This window comes from Rutidosis leptorrhynchoides, chromosome 9 (assembly GCF_046630445.1).
Source record: "Rutidosis leptorrhynchoides isolate AG116_Rl617_1_P2 chromosome 9, CSIRO_AGI_Rlap_v1, whole genome shotgun sequence".
In the NCBI taxonomy this organism is placed as follows: domain Eukaryota; kingdom Viridiplantae; phylum Streptophyta; class Magnoliopsida; order Asterales; family Asteraceae; genus Rutidosis; species Rutidosis leptorrhynchoides.
Window position 1 is genome coordinate 261,446,480 of NC_092341.1, and position 21,282 is coordinate 261,467,761.

Consider the following 21,282-nt stretch of genomic DNA (forward strand, 5'->3'; position numbering starts at 1 on the left):
GGAACAGACACCCTAATTGACGCGAATCCTAAAGATAGATCTATTGGGCCTAACAAACCCCGTCCAAAGTACCGGATGCTTTAGTACTTCGAAATTTATATCATATCCGAAGGGTTTCCCGGAATGATGGGGATATTCTTATATATATATATATATATATATATATATATATATATATATATATATATATATATATATATATATATATATATATATATATGCATCTTGTTAATGTCAGTTACCAGGTGTTCACCATATGAATGATTTTTATCTCTATGTATGGGATGTGTATTGAAATATGAAATCTTGTGGTCTATTGTTACGATTTGATATATATAGGTTAAACCTATAACTCACCAACATTTTTGTTGACGTTTAAAGCATGTTTATTCTCAGGTGAATACTAAGAGCTTCCGCTGTTGCATACTAAAATAAGGACAAGATTTGGAGTCCATGTTTGTATGATATTGTGTAAAAACTGCATTCAAGAAACTGATTTCGATGTAACATATTTGTATTGTAAACCATTATGTAATGGTCGTGTGTAAACAGGATATTTTAGATTATCACTATTTGATAATCTACGTAAAGCTTTTTAAACCTTTATTTATGAAATAAAGGTTATGGTTTGTTTTAAAAATGAATGCAGTCTTTGAAAAACGTCTCATATAGAGGTCAAAACCTCGCAACGAAATCAATTAATATGGAACGTTTTTAATCAATAAGAACGGGACATTTCATTTGTGCCATTCAATAACATCATCCCTTTCGAGTTCCCATCTCGAACATGAATAGGTGAATCTTTTCATTATTTCCTTTTGTCCTAGATGTCATGTTAAATCCAAGAGACACAGAGTCATCACTCTCTTTTAGATTTAACTTTATCAGGCCTTAGACGCCTGACTCTCAACGAATAAGAGGGACAAATTCCATCTTGATTACATACGTCCTAGATATATATACTTTGTATTACACCTGAGCTCTTCCTTATGAACTACCATATTTCAGAATAGCGAAGGAAAGAATCAAGGCACGATACTCGGTAAATATCCTAACCCAATATGTATCTCAGGTCAGAGGATACAATGATATTCGCCTTTACTCAAGATTACATGTGATCAACCACAAAGGCTCCATTTAGTAACTCTTGAGGGCGGGTCTTCCAATATTTGTATCCCACAAATATCTATGAACCTTGGTTGCATCCTTGCCCCACATTCATCCCTTGAATGTATACCAATCCAAGTTCATAATAGTCTAAACCTCACATTTGTTCCCACAAATGTGATCGACTACGGAATTTAGAATAATTACTTATTCATGGATAAAATATGCAAAATAGGAACATAACTCTAAATAAATTAACACCATAATTATATTAATGAGTTTGAGCAATTTCGTTCCGTTACAATACTTAAAACAGATCATGACCAATCACTAGAATATCGAAGCCCTAATGCACACACATGTCCTGCGTGTTTTGCTCCATGTAAGAGCTTCCTGAGAGGATCCGCTAGAGGCGTCTATTTGTGTCAGGGGCCCTGGATATGTAACTGCTCAAGATATGAAGATCTGTATGAACTTTGCGAATACATATCTTTCCCTTTTCAACTTCATCCCTTATGTAGTTGAATCTCCGCTCAATGTGACGGGTCTTTTGGTGAGCACGAGGTTCTTTGATTTGGGCAATCGCACCTTCGTTGTCACAGAAGATCTCAAGAGGGTCCTGAATGGAAGGGACTACTCCTAAGTCGTTGATGAATTTCTTCATCCATGCAGCTTCCTGAGCTGCCAATGATGCGGCAATGTACTCTGACTCTGTAGTGGATAATGCAACAACATCCTGTTTTGAACTCTTCCAAGAGACCGCACCTCCATTTAATGTGAAGACATAACTGGATTGTGATCGATAATCATCTCGATCAGTTTGGAAACTCGCGTCCACGTAACCTTTTATAGCGAGTTCCTCCTCACCAGACCCATATATTAGAAACATATCCTTAGTCCTCCTAAGGTATTTCAATATACTTTTAACAGCAATCCAATGACTGTTTCTTGGGTTATTCTGGTATCTACTTGTCAGGCTAAGAGCGCATGACACATCCGGTCTAGTGCATATCATTGCATACATGATTGACCCAATGGCAGACACATATGGGACTTTCTTCATTCTCTCCTGTTCATCTTTCGTGGTGGGGCACTGAGATGAACTGAGAAGTGTTCCCTTTTGAATAGGTACCAAACCTTTCTTAGAGTTCTCCATCTTGAACCTTTTCAAGATCTTTTTAATGTATGCACTTTGATTCAAACCTATCAGTTTCTTGGATCTATCCCTATAGATCCCAATCCCCAAAACGTATTATGCTTCTCCAAGATCCTTAATGGAGAAGCATTTACTTAGCCAAGTTTTAACACCTTGCATAGCCGGAATATCATTTCCAAATAACAATATATCATCCACATATAGTACAAGGAACATGATTGTGCTCCCACTAGCTTTCTTATATACACAAGCTTCATCACCATTTTTAATGAAGCCAAATTTCTTGGCCTCCTCATTAAAACGATGATTCCACATTCTAGATGCTTGTTTCAAACCGTAGATTGACTTCTTTAACTTGCATACCTTTTTAGGATATTTCGGATCAACAAAACCTTCAGGCTGAACCATATAGACATCTTCCTCAAGATGTCCATTTAGGAAAGCGGTCTTGACATCCATTTGCCATATTTCATAATCATAATGAGCAGCAATAGCAAGTAATATCCTAATAGACTTTAGCATTGCCACTGGCGAAAAGGTTTCATCATAGTCAACCCCTTGAGTTTGAGTGAAACCTTTTGCTAAAAGTCTAGCTTTATATGTATCCAAGTTTCCATGTATGTCGGTTTTCATTTTGAAAATCCATTTACAATCAACTAGCCTAGAGCCAGGAGGTTGCGCAACAAGTTCCCAAACTTGGTTGTAATACATGGATTGCATCTCAGCGTTCATGGCTTCCTGCCATTTATCTTTATCAATCCTTGATAAAGCATCTTGGTAGTTAGTTGGTTCATCCAAATCAACCACATAGCATCCATCCATGAGAAACCCATATCTCTCAGGAGGATTACCAATCCTACCAGATCTGCGAACTTCTTGTGTATTTTGATCATCCATTTGATCATTCTCAACATTTTCATGTTGAGTGCTAGTGTCAACCAATGGTGTATCATCTACTTGATCTTGAACCTCTTCAAGATCTATCTTTCTTTCACTATTTCCTTCCATTAGGAACTTAGTTTCAAGGAATTCAGCCTTTCGAGCAACAAATACATTTTGCTCGGTTGGATCATAGAAATAGTATCCCATATCGTCCTTGAGATATCCTATGAAGATACACTTCGTGGATCGAGCATTCAATTTATTAGGGATGTAACGCTTAGGATAAGCTTCACATCCCCATACCTTTAAGTATGATAGAGATGGAGGTTTTCCAAACCACATCTCATGAGGAGTTCGTTCCACTTTCTTGGTTGGGGTCATATTTAAAATACGAGCTGCGGAGCATAGACAATAACCCCAAAATGATAGAGGTAACGAGCTTCTAGCCATCATAGATCGAACCATATCCATTAGGGTTCGGTTCCTCCTTTCGGAAACTCCATTAAGTTGGGGTGTTCCAGGAGGAGTGAGTTGCGAGATAATCCCACAAATTTTAAGATGATCTTGGAAAGTATCACTTAAGTATTCACCTCCTCTATTGGTATGAAGTACCTTGATTGTCTTATTCAGTTGATTTTGTACTTCATTTTGATATTCCTTGAATGCTTCAAAAGTTTCGTCCTTATGTCTTAACAAGTAGACATATCCGAAACGACTAAAGTCATCAATGAAAGTGACGAAGTACCTTTCACCTTTCCTAGTCATGGGCTTAAAGGGTCTACATACATCCGAATGTATTAATCCCAATAAGTCTTTAGCCCTTTCATAGGTCCCTTTGAAAGGTGCTTTAGTCATTTTGCCTTGTAAACAAGATTCACATACATCAAACGACTCTAGTTCATTTGATTTCAAAAGTCCATTCTTTTGAAGTGTATGCATTCGATTCTTGTTTATGTGACCAAGGCGACAATGCCATAAGTAGGAATCACTCAAATCCCTTTTGAGTTTCTTGGTGTTTGCATGGAACATTGAGCTATCGTATGATGTGTCATCATGAACCAATTCATAAATACCATTCGAAGGCGAAGCCTTAAAATAGAACACATTATCTAAAGAAACATGGATATCATCATTAATGAAATTAAGATTAAAACCATATTGTTTCAAACGGGATACAAAAATAATTGATGTGCAGCGGGGTAGTATATAAAATAGTTATTAATTTTAGCAGAAAACACTATTAAATACGATACAATTTTACACAAGATATTTATTTATTTATAGAATGGATATACTTAAACCTTGCTACAACACTTATAGGCAGTGTACCTAATCGTATAGTAGTGTAGTTTTTAGTAAGTCCGGTTCGTTCCACAGGGAAATCTTTAAACAAAGCTCAACGCTATATTAGTTTACTTTTATAAGAATACAAATATATATATAAGTAATATTATTATTATAAAGGGGGGTTTTTACCGTTTAATGACCGGTTTGTCGATTTTAAAACTTTAGTCGCAGTTAAAACCTAATGTAAAATATTAAATAAATAAATACAAGACTTAAATTAAAGCGTAAAGTAAATAACGATAATGAAATTGCGAATAATAAAAGTGCGATAAAATAAAAGTACGATAATTAAAAGTGCGATAACAATAAATAAAAATGCGATAATTAGAAGTGCAATTAAATATAAAATAAAGGAAATTAAATATGAAATAAAAGAATTATGCTTATTTAAACTTCCATAATCATGATGTTTGACGTGTTGATTTTAGTTTTATGCCCATGGGTTAATTGTCCTTTGTCCTGGATTATTCAATATGTCCGTCTGGTTTTTGTCCATAACAGTCCATCAGTCATAAATATAAAGTGCGAGTGTCCTCATCAAATTATTCTTATACCCGAAGTTAAATATTCCAACTAATTGGGGATTCGAATTGTAACAAGGTTTTAATACTTTGTTTAATGAATACACCAGGTTATCGACTGCGTGTAAACCAAGGTTTTACCACTTTGTTAACAATTACACCAATTACCCTTGAATGTAATTTCACCCCTGTTTTAATTATTCTAGTGGCTATTAATCCATTCCCGTGTCCGGTTAAATGAACGATTATTCGTACATATAAATACCCCGCCCATCGTGTCCGATCGAGTGTATATGGTAATTTATAGGGACGCCCAATTGTAAATCTTTATATTAACATTAACAAACTTTCATTTAGTTAAACAAATATAAAGCCCATTAATAGCCCATAGTCTAATTTCCACAAGTGTCGTTCTTTTATCCAAACCCCAATTATGGTACAAAGCCCAATTACCCAATTTTAGTAATTAGCCCAACATCATGATTACTTCGTTTTAAATAAGCATAATAATAACTTAGCTACGAGACATTAATATAAAAAGGTTGAACATAACTTACAATGATTAAAAATAGCGTAGCGTTACACGGACAGAATTTCGACTTACACCCTTACAACATTCGCTAACATACCCTTATTATTAGGATTTAAAATTAAAATTAAAATTAAAATATAAATTATATATATATATTACGTATATATTGAGAGAGAGATAGAAATAGAATTATGAAATTTGATCAGAATTCGGTTTGCTTTATAGCCAGAGTTGAATTTTGGGGCTCCGCGACTCGCGGCAAAAACCCCTTCAAACTCCGCGAGTCACGGAGATAGTATTTACAGCTCACACCCTTGGAGTTTCTCTGCCGACGGTTTTTTATATATAAATATAATATATATATAATTAATATAATTAAATATATATTATATTATATTTATATACATAGTTAACTTGTAATTTTTAGTCCGTTGCGTCGAGCGTTAAGAGTTGACTCTGGTCCCGGTTCCGGATTTTCGAACGTCCTTGCGTACAATTTTATATTTTGTACTTTGCGTTTTGAATCTTGTACTCTTGTAATTTCGAGACGTTTCTTATCAATAATTGGAACCTTTTTGATTGTCTTTTGTACTGTTGAGCTTTTTGGTCGTTTGCGTCTTCAATTCGTCGAATCTGTCTTTTGTCTTCACCTTTTATTATTTAAACGAATATCACTTGTAAATAGAACAATTGCAACTAAAAGCTTGTCTTTCTTGAGGAATAATGCTATGAAATATATGTTCGTTTTTAGCATTATCAAATATTCCCACACTTGAGCGTTGCTTGTCCTCAAGCAATATTGTCTTGAAATACTAGAATCACTTCTTTATTCTTCACACTTTGTACATCAGTGATTTCTATACGGCGGTATAAACAATGGTAGTAACGATATGGTTTACAGTCCCACATGACTATAAAAATTTAGATCCATTAAGGAAATTGGATCTTTATGAAAACATTTGATCTTTTGAAAATTAAATCTAGTTTTTACCCTAGATAAGTTTTCCGGAATAACCCTTTACCGGTGTTTGCAAAATATTTTTGTGGGTTTGGTGGGTTTCAGATTTGAAAATTTTAGCTCAAAACTTGCGGTTTTGTGTCACCCACTTGCTAACCTTGTATTTGGAAAGCAACACGTCCAGTTTACTTGTTCCGTATATTACCTTTCGGCAAACTACCGTCCGGTTGTAAAGGAAAGCGTTGAACAAGCAACTGTTAAGGCAATGTCCCGTGACATGCTTTTGATTATGGTCTATAACGTGTCGGACGCAATTACTATCCTTGGTAGGAGCAATAGTAAAGCTCACCCTTATAATTTTTCGGTCTGGCACAAGGTCCTGTCTTTGACCACTATGCAACCACCGTTCTTACGGTTGACACCCGATTTAGTTCAGGTGACCTAATGAATTCCAGGTGAATTCCTAGGATTTTACGTTCAATGGTAATGAACGCATTGAAAATAGGGTTTTCAGAAAACAAATCGGTTTGTAATTTTGATCAAAATATTTTCTCGTTTAAGCTCGAGTTTAGATATCATTGAATTCCATGAGTTTGTAATTCTCAATCTTTAAGGTCAATCTCTAGGATTGAGTAATATCAGTCTTAAAAGCTGATTTTTAATCTTTAAGGAGATTATCCTTTCTGGGGATCTGATTCATTAGTCTTATCCAGCTAATTTGCATGGTGCCCCCCCATTGTACGAGATAAATCCTTCTCATGGTTAGGATAAATCTGACCACTTGGCGACCCTGTTTAATGCTGAGGTCCGTGGATTTCCTGCTGATTTTAGTGATGCCTTTTCTAGATTTTTCGTCAACCTACAGCTGGTCTGAACGACAACTTCATGACCTAAATCAAGAAGCGCGTTTCTTTTTAGGAAGACTTTACTTCCTTTTAATGATGGAATTGATTCATCATGTAGATCCATCTCTTCTTTTCTTTCATCGGGTAAAACAGTTTAGTTTAGTCCAAAGCAAAAGTATTTTCAGTTATTTGTTACAGATATATGTGACATATGTTTAAAATAATTTGGTAAATTTTCCCACACTTGGCTTTTATTTTCCTTTTTATCGTCCTCTATTCCATTTTAAATGAATTTTGACATTTTAGTTTGTTTCTCAATTTATGTCCTTTCCGAGGTAACAATAATTTCGGTGTATAAACATGATTTTGAATTCATTTAATTGAAAATTTTGAAAAATTTTACTAGAATTGGGTAGTTAGTATATAAGACTAGGGCTGTTCTTTTTTATCAGAGAGCACTAGATTCTAATACAACTACTGCTTTACTAGTATTTTTAATGGTAACCAAGTGTATAAAGTAAAAAATGTTAAAATCCGAAAGAATTTAACCCCTTCCCACACTTAAGATCTTGCAATGCCCTCATTTGCAAGAAATCAGTAACAATTTAAATTATTGAGGGTGATTTGTGTGAAAATGATTAAATTTTTACCAAAGTTTCCAAATATATTGGCGTTTGTTTGCTGAATGATAAATGGTGCACATCATTTGTTCATTCCGTCTTGTTGTTATTTCACATATATTTTGCATCTTGTCGTCAAAATTACTTGCTTTTGCTGAACTTAATGCCAGTCTTTGAAAATGCGTTGTTTTACCCTGTTGTGTACATAAGATAAACTGCAAACATATATACATATTTTTGAAGTTTGGTTTATTACCCCACATTCAAAAATTATTAAAATCTAAGAATAAAAGTTAGATAATTATAAAAATGATTACAATATTAACAAAAATATTAAATGTATCAATAATTACAAATTACAAAATAAAAAAAATAATAAGTAAACTAAGGATGATATTGGTACCAATAGGGGTTCCAGGCATAACCATAAGTGCTATAGAATGCTTCGGCAGGGTCATACGTAGGATATGGTGGCTGCATCTCTATCGACCAAGGAGGGAAGACGGGTTTCGGTGTAGGAATATAGTTTCTACCTATGTGTTGGAAATGAGCTATGATCTGGTTCTGATGAACTTGCCAATCTTCAAATGCTCTCTGTCTAGCATTTTCGTATTCCTGAGAAGCTATAAACCTATGCATTTCTTGCATCTCATTCCCCCCTCCTACATTACCTTCCTGCTGGTTTCTCTCCACCTGTGGATGTCTACCATGGTATCGTACTGCGGCGTTATTTCGCCGCTTCAAAACTTTCGCACCATGGTATACATTTAAACCTATAGTGTCGCGGGGTTCCGGCTCTTCTAGTAATAATCCCCCCCGACTTATATCCACACCGAGATATTCACCAATCAAAGTAATAAAAATACCACCTCCTATTATGCTATGTGGACGCATCCCCCGAACCATAGCTGATAAATAATAACCCACACAATATGGTATACTTACAGCGCTTTGTGGGTCTCGAATACACATATGGTAAAACAAATCTTGTTCATTTACTTTTTCTTTGTTCTTACCCCTTTGTGTAATCGAATTAGCTAAAAACCTATGTATCACTCTTAATTCGGCTCTATCTATATCCAAATAAGAGTAGTTTCCCCCTTTGAAACGGTGATGGCTTGTCATTTGACTCCACACACCGTGTGTATCAAAATTCTCATCTATCTTTCTACCGTTTAGTATCAATCCTCTACAATCGGCAGACGCTAACTCCTCAGGCGTATATATACGTAAAGCCTGAGCCATGTCCAGTAAAGACATGTGGCGCATCGAACCGCCTAACAAAAATCTAATAAAAGAACGATCGGTTAAACTAGCTACCCGATCATTCAACTCTATACTACATAACAACTCTTCACACCATACTTTATATACAGGTCTGCGTATGGTGAATAAACATATCCAGTCATTAAAAGAAGAATTACCATACCTCTGTACAAGTAATTCCCTAATTGGCCCGGCCAATTCTACAGCTTCTAAGGGTCCCCATTCTATGACCCTCGGTACCTCAACAACCTTAGAGTGAAGAGTATGCAAACCCCGTTGATATTTTGGATAATCTATCCAAAGTCTGTCAAATCTCAGGTTCGGGTGCAACTCTTCCAAATGCATATCGGAAAAGGTCATGACTGGATGAGGTACATCCTGCTTGTAGTAGTTATCCACCTCCTGTTGTTCCAAATTCTCAGCAGGAGCATTGCGGGCTTGGGATGAAGATTCACCCCTTTCATTCTGCAAAACACATCAAACACAAATTTTGTGCATCCAAATATGCATTAGTGTCAGCAAAATCATCAATCAAAATAATTACAATGACATTATCAATTTATATCAAACTTAAGCTTATTTTCACATTTTTATCAAATCTACACTTTTTCAAATAAGCATATACGAAAATTTTCGCCAAGTTCATAAGCATTCAACTCAAATAACATGTCAAAATAATCATTACTAGCAATCAAACAAGTCTCAAATGGCATTATCTTTCAAAAATCAAGTTCATGAATTTTGGTCTTGAAAAAGTCTACTTTAATTCTCAAAATCATGTTTAGGCTCAAAGTTTGGATCATTTAACTACCTAGACATGTTACACTACTCAATTTAGCAACAATTCATGACAAAAATCGGCCATAACCTGTTTATATCAAAAAGCCCCAAATTTGCTCAAGAACACAAACCCTAGATTACTCAAAATTTGAAGTTTAAGGCTTCTAATCATGTTAAACAGCATCAATCTAGGTTATACAAGCATAATACATAAACAATTTAAGTCTAATTACACTAAAAAGCATCAAAATCAAATTGGGGAAAAAAAATAGCTCAAGAACACCAAATTTCGGATTAAATGGTGTTTAGGTGTAGAAATTTACCGTTTTTCTTGAGTAATTCTTAGATAGCATCCTTCTCAACATGATTTTAGCAAAAAATTTGGTGATTAACGGTTAAAAATTGGGATTTTTGGGGTGTTTTTGGGTGTATTTTCGGGGTTTTTCGCGTGCAGTTTCGAGTGTTTATGCAGTGTGTTTTTGTGTGGGGGAGTGAACTGATCGTGCAGCTCTTTTATTTTTTTTTCTGGGTTTTGGTCCCTCCGCGAGTCGCGGAGGTTTTGTACTTCAAACTCCGCGAGTCGCGGAGTTTGCTCTTTTTTTTTTTTTTTTTTTTATAATCATTAACTTATAAAACAATTAAGAAATTAATTTTAAAATTTTGTTTCCCTTGTTATTTAGGACGAGGTCGTTTCGGATCGATGTCCTAGTCCGTCCCTCGACAAAATTTTAAAATTTGTCTTTTTGTAGCGATTGTTTTAAAAGCTAAGATTTTTGGGTTTTTTTTTTTTTGGCATACTTTAAATCAATAAGATTAAAAATAATGATAATAAAAGTTCTCGTCCCTCCCTCGGGTAAAGCAATTTCGGTTCAAAGACCTAGTCTTCAACTTACGACGAATTTTAAAAATCATATTCTTAACTTAATGAGATAAAGTAAATTTTTGTTTTTAAATTCACACAACTTAAATATGAAATTTAAAATTAATATTAAAAATTCACACCAAACTTAAAATTTGAAATGCATAAAATTAAAATTTCATATTTTAAAAATTAAAAATTCACACCAAACTTAATTTAAAAATTCATATTATAAATTCATACCAAACTTATATTAATTTTTCAAATATTTACAATTTTAAAAATATTGTTTTTACAAAGTTTACAATATTAATTTAAGATTTAAATATTAATTCTAAAAACATGGTAAAAATAAAATTAAAAATCTTTTTGTCTTTTTATCCCACTTTAATCAATCAAATATTATCAAAAATATGCGCCCCTCTTTTCGGTAAAGTAATTTCGGTTCCAAGACCTAATTTAACTCATGACGAATTTTTGAAATATTTTGGGTTGATTGATTAAAGATATTTATACCTTAAGAATAAACGTTAAATTTCGCAGTGATGTAATAAATTTTTGAATGATATCAATAATTTCGGTCGCCAAACCTAATTTTATTCAATACCAATTTAATACTTTTTAGCGAACAAATTAGCGTTTATTATCAAAAGGTTAAAAATAAAAATAAAAATAAAAACTGTACAGACATACCTGTGGAATAGATTTCTTAGTTATATGATCTATTCCATTCATAAGATAGTCGGTTTAATTGATTTTCCATGGCTACATAGGCGTAACCTCGAGCATTCAGTGTCTTTTCTTCTAAACATATGAACGGTCCGTCTCTGCATAAAGTAACAAATTCGGTATTTGAATAGGTTTGATTATTTGAACATTTACCTCCATGTGACCATTTTCCGCATTTGTGACATCGTTCTAGGTGTCGTGCTCTTCTTTTCGCTGCGGATTTTGATTTTCCTTTACCAAATTGTAACTTATTATCTTCGCATCTGGATCCTTTTCTAACTCCGTCCATTCTTTCTCTGATTACTGATACTAGTTCACTCGGTAGTATGTCATTATTACGTTTAGTGATCAAAGCGTGTAGCATTAGACCATGGTTTAGTTCACAGGCAGTCTTCATTTCGTAAAAACCTAAAAAAAAATAAAAATTCAGAATGAGGGGAGAAGACTAGTTCTTTAGGGTCTGCTAGGGAAAGACCATACGTGTTTCATTTTCGAGAACTACACGAAAACAGACAATCTAACTCTAACAGAAATACATATTATCCTTTAAAGACTTGATTATCCCCACACTTAGTTAGTTGTGGTATCGAAATTGTGATTAACTTCGTTGTCGACTTCCATCGGACCATGTATGTAATGTTTAACTCTGTGACCATTAACTTTAAATTCAATCCCATTTGAATTAATCAATTCTATCGTTCCGTATGGGAAAACTCTTTTGACTATGAATGGTCCAGACCATCTTGATTTCAATTTTCCAGGAAATAGCTTGAATCGTGAATTGAAAAGAAGAACTCTGTCTCCTTCTTTAAATTCTTTTGAACTTCTGATTCTTTTATCATGCCATTTCTTCGTTCTTTCTTTATAGATTAACGAATTTTCGTATGCTTCATGTCTTAATTCTTCTAATTCGTTTAGTTGACTTAATCGTAGACGTCCGGCTTCATGTAAATCAAGATTACATGTCTTCAAATCCTAAAATGCTTTGTGTTCAATTTCTACTGGAAGATGACATGCTTTTCCATAAACAAGTCTAAAAGGTGTGGTTCCAATTGGAGTTTTGTAGGCTGTTCTAAAAGCCCAGAGTGCATCCTCCAATTTAATGGACCATTCCTTCGGATTTGATCCTACGGTTTTCTCTAGAATACGTTTTAAAGCTCGGTTGGTATTTTCAACTTGTCCACTTGTTTGTGGATGATATGCGGTGGAGATTTTATGAGTTACTCCATATCTTTTAAGAACTTTCTCAAGTTGATTATTACAGAAATGAGTACCCCGATCACTTATTAAAGCTTTCGGTGTTCCAAACCTTGCAAAAAGACGTTTTAAAAAGTTGACTACAACTCGTGCATCGTTAGTTGGGAGAGCTTGTGCTTCCGCCCATTTAGATACATAATCAATGGCTACGAGTATATATAGATTATTATGAGATTTTGGAAATGGACCCATAAAGTCAATACCCCAAATGTCAAATACTTCACATACTTGGATGACATTTTGTGGCATTTCATCACGTTGACTTATTTTTTCGGCCCTTTGACATGCATCACAGGATTTGCAAAGAAGGTGTGCGTCTTTGTAAATTGTAGGCCAATAGAATCCAGCTTCATAAACTTTTCTTGCTGTTAGTTGAGGCCCATAATGCCCTCCTGTTGGTCCTGTGTGACAATGGTTTAAAATTTTACTAGCTTCATCTCCAAATACACATCGGCGTATTATTCCATCGGGACAACTTTTAAACAGATGTGGATCTTCCCAGAAATAGTGTTTTATATCACTGAAGAATTTCTTTCGTTTTTGGTACGATAATCCTTTTTCAAGGAATCCACAAACTAAGTAGTTTGCATAGTCTGCAAACCATGGGATTTCTTTATAATCTATCTTCAATAGATATTCATCAGGAAAGTTGTCTTGTATGGCCGATTCATTCAGAACTTCTAATTCGGGATTTTCAAGACGAGAAAGATGATCAGCGGCGAGATTTTCTGCTCCCTTTTTATCTCGGATTTCAATATCAAACTCTTGTAAGAGTAAGATCCAACGGATTAATCTTGGTTTAGCATCTTGTTTTGAAAATAGGTATCTAAGAGCAGAATGGTCGGTATAGACCACCGTTTTTACTAGAACGAGATATGATCGAAATTTATCAAAAACAAAGACAATAGCAAGGAGTTCTTTTTCAGTAGTTGTATAGTTCGTTTGTGCTCCTTGTAACGTCTTACTAGCATAATATATAGGTTGAAATCGTTTTTCAATCCTTTGTCCTAAAACGGCTCCCATTGCAAAATCACTTGCATCGCACATTAGTTCAAATGGTAGATTCCAATTTGGTGTTATCATGATCGGTGCATTAGTGAGTTTTTCTTTAAGAATATTAAAAGATTTGATACACTCATCTGAAAAGATGAATGGCGCATCCTTTTCTAGGAGTTTATTCATAGGAGTGGCAATTTTAGAAAAATCTTTTATGAAACGTCGGTAAAAACCGGCATGCCCTAGAAAACTCCTAACTCCTCTAACATTGGTGGGATGTGGAAGTTTAGCAATTACATCTACTTTAGCTCTATCCACTTCAATTCCTTCTTTTGAAATTTTATGTCCAAGAACGATGCCTTCTTTAACCATGAAATGGCATTTCTCCCAATTAAGTACTAGATTTGATTTTTCGCATCTAATTAGCATTCGTTCCAGATTAACTAGACATGATTTAAATGTATCACCGAAGACTGAAAAGTCATCCATGAATACTTCCATGCATTCTTCTATCATGTCATGAAAAATCGCCATCATACACCTTTGAAAGGTTGCAGGGGCGTTACAAAGTCCAAATGGCATGCGTTTGTAAGCAAAAGTACCATAAGGGCACGTGAATGTGGTTTTCTCTTGATCTTCGGGTGCTATTGGAATTTGAAAATATCCGGAAAATCCATCTAGAAAACAATAGTAACTATTTCCGGCTAATCTTTCCAACATTTGATCTATGAAAGGTAAGGGAAAGTGATCTTTTCTGGTGGCGTCATTTAATTTTCTATAATCAATACATACACGCCATCCTGTTACAGTCCTAGTAGGAATAAGCTCATTTTTCTCATTTGTAATGACAGTCATGCCACCTTTCTTAGGCACGCATTGAACTGGGCTTACCCATGGACTATCAGAAATTGGATATATCAAACCTGCATCTAGCAGTTTAATAATCTCTTTCTTAACTACATCTTGCATATTAGGATTTAGTCTTCGTTGGCGTTGCACATACGTTTTATGACCTTCTTCCATAAGGATTTTATGTGTGCAATACGAAGGACTTATTCCTTTAATATCATGAATCTTCCATGCAATGGCTGGTTTATGAGCTTTCAACACAGAAATGAGCTGTGATTTCTCATTTTCAGTAAGAGAAGACGATATTATTACAGGTAATTCAGATTCACCATGTAAATAAGCGTATTCCAAATGGTTTGGAAGTGGCTTTAACTCTAATTTCGGAGGTTCTTCTATCGATGATTTATATCGATATCTGTCTTCTTCTTTTAGCATTTGAATTTCTTCTGTTGTTGGTTCATATCCATTAGCTATAAGTGTAGCTAACATTTCAGCTTCATCAATTGGTTCATTACCTTCTCCTAAAGAACATTCTCCTGTTCCTTGTAATTCTGGAAATTCTTCTAATAATTCTGCATGTGCATCTATAGTTTGAATATAATAACATGTATCATCTGCAGATTGTGGTTGTTGCATTGCTCTATCAACTGAAAAGGTAACACTCTCATCCTCTATACTTAGGGTCAGTTTCTTACCGAACACGTCTATCATTGCTTTAGCCGTGTTTAAGAATGGTCTTCCTAATATGAGAGGAACTTGAGAATCTTCTTCCATGTCTAAAACAACAAAATCTACTGGAAATACTAAAGTACCAACTTTAACTAGCATGTTCTCCATTATCCCTCTAGGATATTTTATTGATCGATCGGCTAGTTGTATGCTTATTCTGGTTGGTTTCAATTCTCCAAGGTCTAGTTTAGCGTATAGTGAATACGGCATTAGATTTATACTAGCACCTAAGTCTGCCAATGCTTCTATTGAACTAAGACTACCCAGAAAACATGGAATTGTGAAACTTCCTGGATCAGATAGTTTTTCTGGTATCTTATTCAACAGCACTGCTGAACAATTAGCATTCATAGTGACAGCCGAGAGTTCTTCCATTTTCTTTCTATTCGTGATTAGATCTTTCAAGAATTTAGCATATCTTGGCATTCCTGAAATCACATCAATGAAAGGAAGATTTACATTTATCTGTTTAAACATATCCAAGAATTTGGATTGCTCGGCTTCAAGTTTTTCTTTCTTCATTTTACTCGGGTAAGGAAGTGGTGGTTGGTATGGTTTAACATAAGGTTTATCCTTAACTGTGTTATCTTCATTAATCTTTTCAACTACCGGTTCTTTTTCCTTATCTTGATCAGGTTGTGGTTCTTGTGGAGTAGGAATAGTTTCATCAGAAGTTACAGGTATTTCAGGTGGTTTAAGTGTTGTACCACTTCTTGTGGTAATAGCTTTAGCTGTTTCATTCCGGGGGTTAGCGTTTGTATCACTAGGTAGACTTCCCGGTTTTCTTTCACCTATTAACCTTGCTAGGTTACTTACTTCTTGTTCCAGATTTTGAATAGAAGCTTGTTGATTTCTAAATGCTTGAGCATTTTGTTCATTAGTTTGTTTTTGAGATGTGAAAAACTGCGTTTGAGTTTCAACTAGCTTCGTCATCATATCTTCTAAATTCGGCTTTTTATCATCGGTTTGTTGTGGTGGTTTGTTTTGAAAATTCGGTCTTTGCTAATTGTAAGTATTATTGGATACTTGTTGATTGCTAGGACCTTGTTGGTTGTTGTATGGAATATTTCGGTTATAATTCTGGTTTTGATTGTAAATCGGTCTTGGCGGTTGATAATTATTCGGATAATTATTTCCAGGCCTTTGGTTTATGTATGAAATATTCTCTCTTTGTTCCATTGTTAATTCAATACTGAGACAATCTTTTGTCAAATGTGGTCCTCCACACTGCTCACAACTAATTCGTATTGAGTGAATATCTTTAGTCATCTTTTCCATTCGTCTCTCGAAAGCATCTATCTTTGCGGAAATGGAATCTAAGTCATGGCTAGAATCGGCTCTAGCTGCTTTAGATGATCTAATGATATCTTTTTCTTGGTGCCACTCATGTGAGTGGGAAGCAGTATTATCAATAATTTTGTAAGCATCAGTTTCGGTTTTCTTCATAATAGAACCACCAGCTGCTATATCTATGTCTTTTCTTGTAGTGATGTCTCATCCTTGGTAGAATATTTGTACTATTTGACAGGTGTCTAAACCATGTTGCGGACATCCTCTTAATAACTTTCCATATCTTATCCACGCCTCATATAGAGTTTCATTTGGCTTCTGTGTGAACGTAACAATTTTTGCTTGAAGTCTTACGGCTTTAGATGCAGGAAAGAATTGTTTAAGAAATTTGTCAATTAAAACGTCCCATGTATCGATCGCCCCTTCAGGTAACGATTCCAACCAATCTTTGGCTTCTCCCTTTAAAGTCCAGGGAAATAACATGAGATATATCTGTTCATCCTCCACTTCTCGGATTTTAAATAGTGTGCAGATCCTATTAAAGGTACGTAGATGTTCATTTGGATCTTCCTTCGGCGCACCACTAAATTGGCATTGATTAGTCACCATGTGTAGAATTTGTCCTTTGATTTCATAATCTGGCGCATTAATGTCTGGATGAGTAATTGCGTGACCTTGGCCAGTGCGTTTAGCTCTCATTCGGTCTTCCATACTTAAAGGTTCCAGATTCTCCATAATTGAATTTGTTGAATCGGTATCACTAGATGATTCTGATTTAATGGTTCGTTCCTCAACAATCTCTGTTTGAATGATTGGTGGTTCCGGAGGAAAGTTTAATGGTTCAGGATCTATGAACCGTTCCTGAATATTTTCTGGATTCTCAATTGTGATGTCGGGTTCAAAAAATGGATTATCGGAAATTTGAACTGAAGTACTTGGTCGACTGGATGACGATTCTAAAGAAAAATCAACGGCGGTTATATTTGTTAAACGATGTCTTGATCTAGTTACAGGTGGTGAACGTACAAAAGGTGATGAACGTCTTGCTCGGTGCATTCACTGAATATCCTATTAGTTTTAAAAAGGAAAGAAAAATTATAATAAGTTATCCAATTAATAGACTTTTCTGATTTTGCCCACGTTTCGAATAGCCAAAAGATGCAGCAGAGGGGCAGGATTCGTTTGGTCTCAATATAATTGAGGACTGTTTGGCTCCAATAACCCGGTCCACGTACAAATCCAACTATTACTACGAACCAGAAAATTTTGATGTCTATTAATTTAACCACTTAAAATAAATTTTCGTAATTTTAAGAAATTTAGATAAGAAGTAGAAAAAATTCTAAGTCCTAAAAACTAGAATGGCGAGAAATAAGAGAGAAAAAGAGTTCGTCGAAAAAGGTAGAAAAAGAAAAATGGTTGAAAAATAAAAGGTGACGGAAAAATAAAAGAAACTTATAAAAACTTAAAAATACTTGATTAACCTAACCTTATTACTACAACTAACTTAAAATTATAATCGCAAATTGATATTACTAATTAGAATGATAATTGGTACATAGTAAAAGGTGTCTAAAAATATTAAAGCTTACAGGAAAAACTAAATCCCAAATGGAAATAACTTAAAAAGAAACTAAAACTTAAAAAGGCGTCGCAAAATTCTAAAGCACCTAAATCTTAGTCTAAAGAAAAAGCACTTAAGGAATTCTACGGCAAAGCCTAAAAATCTAGGAGTAAAAATAACTATAGCAAAAACTAAGTTTAAAATTAAATATGAGCTAAAAATACAAATATTACGCTACAACGATTAAAAAGGTACAAAATATAAAAATATACAAAAAGTTGTAAAAAGTACAATTTTTATAAAAATATTATTTTTATATTATTATTTTAATAAAACTACTAATTTTACAATTTAATAAAACTAATTTAACTAAAATATATAAATAAAAAGTAAAATTAAAAGTAAAACTAATAATAATAATAATAATAATTAGGTTTAAATAATAATAATAATTAATTATAACCCGTAATTAATGCAGTTTTAGGGTTTCTGTGTCGCGTGTCAGATGGTCTCCGCGAGTTGCGGTGATTAATGAAGAAAACCCCGCGAGTCGCGGGGTTCAGAAATTCAGTTGACAGCTTTCAATTTTTACGCGTTTTTCTTTATTTTTTTTATTTTTTTTATTTTATGTTTTCTGTTTTTTAAATAAATAAAAGATTTTAAAATAAAACTTATATTTTTATAAACTAAAATAGAAATAAAGAAACTTATAAAACTTAAATATTTAACAAAATCTTAAAAATACTTATATTTTTGTTTTTCTTTTTATATTTTTGAATAATTAAAACGTATTTTTACAAAACGAATTTTAATAAAAGTAAAATAAAAATCTTTTTTTTTTTATATTAGCGTTGCGCTTCCGGCTTTTAAGATAATTCCCCGGCAGCGGCGCCAAAAATACTTGATGTGCAGCGGGGTAGTATATAAAATAGTTATTAATTTTAGCAGAAAACACTATTAAATACGATACAATTTTACACAAGATATTTATTTATTTATAGAATGGATATACTTAAACCTTGCTACAACACTTATAGGCAGTGTACCTAATCGTATAGTAGTGTAGTTTTTAGTAAGTCCGGTTCGTTCCACAGGGAAATCTTTAAACAAAGCTCAACGCTATATTAGTTTACTTTTATAAGAATACAAATATATATATAAGTAATATTATTATTATAAAGGGGGGTTTTTACCGTTTAATGACCGGTTTGTCGATTTTAAAACTTTAGTCGCAGTTAAAACCTAATGTAAAATATTAAATAAATAAATACAAGACTTAAATTAAAGCGTAAAGTAAATAACGATAATGAAATTGCGAATAATAAAAGTGCGATAAAATAAAAGTACGATAATTAAAAGTGCGATAACAATAAATAAAAATGCGATAATTAGAAGTGCAATTAAATATAAAATAAAGGAAATTAAATATGAAATAAAAGAATTATGCTTATTTAAACTTCCGTAATCATGATGTTTGACGTGTTGATTTTAGTTTTATGCCCATGGGTTAATTGTCCTTTGTCCTGGATTATTCAATATGTCCGTCTGGTTTTTGTCCATAACAGTCCATCAGTCATAAATATAAAGTGCGAGTGTCCTCATCAAATTATTCTTATACCCGAAGTTAAATATTCCAACTAATTGAGGATTCGAATTGTAACAAGGTTTTAATACTTTGTTTAATGAATACACCAGGTTATCGACTGCGTGTAAACCAAGGTTTTACCACTTTGTTAACAATTACACCAATTACCCTTGAATGTAATTTCACCCCTGTTTTAATTATTCTAGTGGCTATTAATCCATTCCCGTGTCCGGTTAAATGAACGATTATTCGTACATATAAATACCCCGCCCATCGTGTCCGATCGAGTGTATATGGTAATTTATAGGGACGCCCAATTGTAAATCTTTATATTAACATTAACAAACTTTCATTTAGTTAAAGAAATATAAAGCCCATTAATAGCCCATAGTCTAATTTCCACAAGTGTCGTTCTTTTATCCAAACCCCAATTATGGTACAAAGCCCAATTACCCAATTTTAGTAATTAGCCCAACATCATGATTACTTCGTTTTAAATAAGCATAATAATAACTTAGCTACGAGACATTAATATAAAAAGGTTGAACATAACTTACAATGATTAAAAATAGCGTAGCGTTACACGGACAGAATTTCAACTTACACCCTTACAACATTCGCTAACATACCCTTATTATTAGGATTTAAAATTAAAATTAAAATTAAAATTAAAATTAAAATATAAATTATATATATATATTACGTATATATTGAGAGAGAGATAGAAATAGAATTATGAAATTTGATCAGAATTCGGTTTGCTTTATAGCCAGAGTTGAATTTTGGGGCTCCGCGACTCGCGGCAAAAACCCCTTCAAACTCCGCGAGTCGCGGAGATAGTATTTACAGCTCACACCCTTGGAGTTTCTCTGCCGACGGTTTTTTATATATAAATATAATATATATATAATTAATATAATTAATTATATATTATATTATATTTATATACATAGTTAACTTGTAATTTTTAGTCCGTTGCGTCGAGCGTTAAGAGTTGACTCTGGTCCCGGTTCCGGATTTTCGAACGTCCTTGCGTACAATTTTATATTTTGTACTTTGCGTTTTGAATCTTGTACTCTTGTAATTTCGAGACGTTTCTTATCAATAATTGGAACCTTTTTGATTGTCTTTTGTACTTTTGAGCTTTTTGGTCGTTTGCGTCTTCAATTCGTCGAATCTGTCTTTTGTCTTCACCTTTTATTATTTAAACGAATATCACTTGTAAATAGAACAATTGCAACTAAAAGCTTGTCTTTCTTGAGGAATAATGCTATGAAATATATGTTCGTTTTTAGCATTATCAATAATGTTTCGAGATAAATCGGGTGCATACAAAACATTTTTCAAGATAAGTTCCAAACCACTTGGAAGCTTAAAAACAAAGTCTCCTTGAGCTTTCACTTACACCCT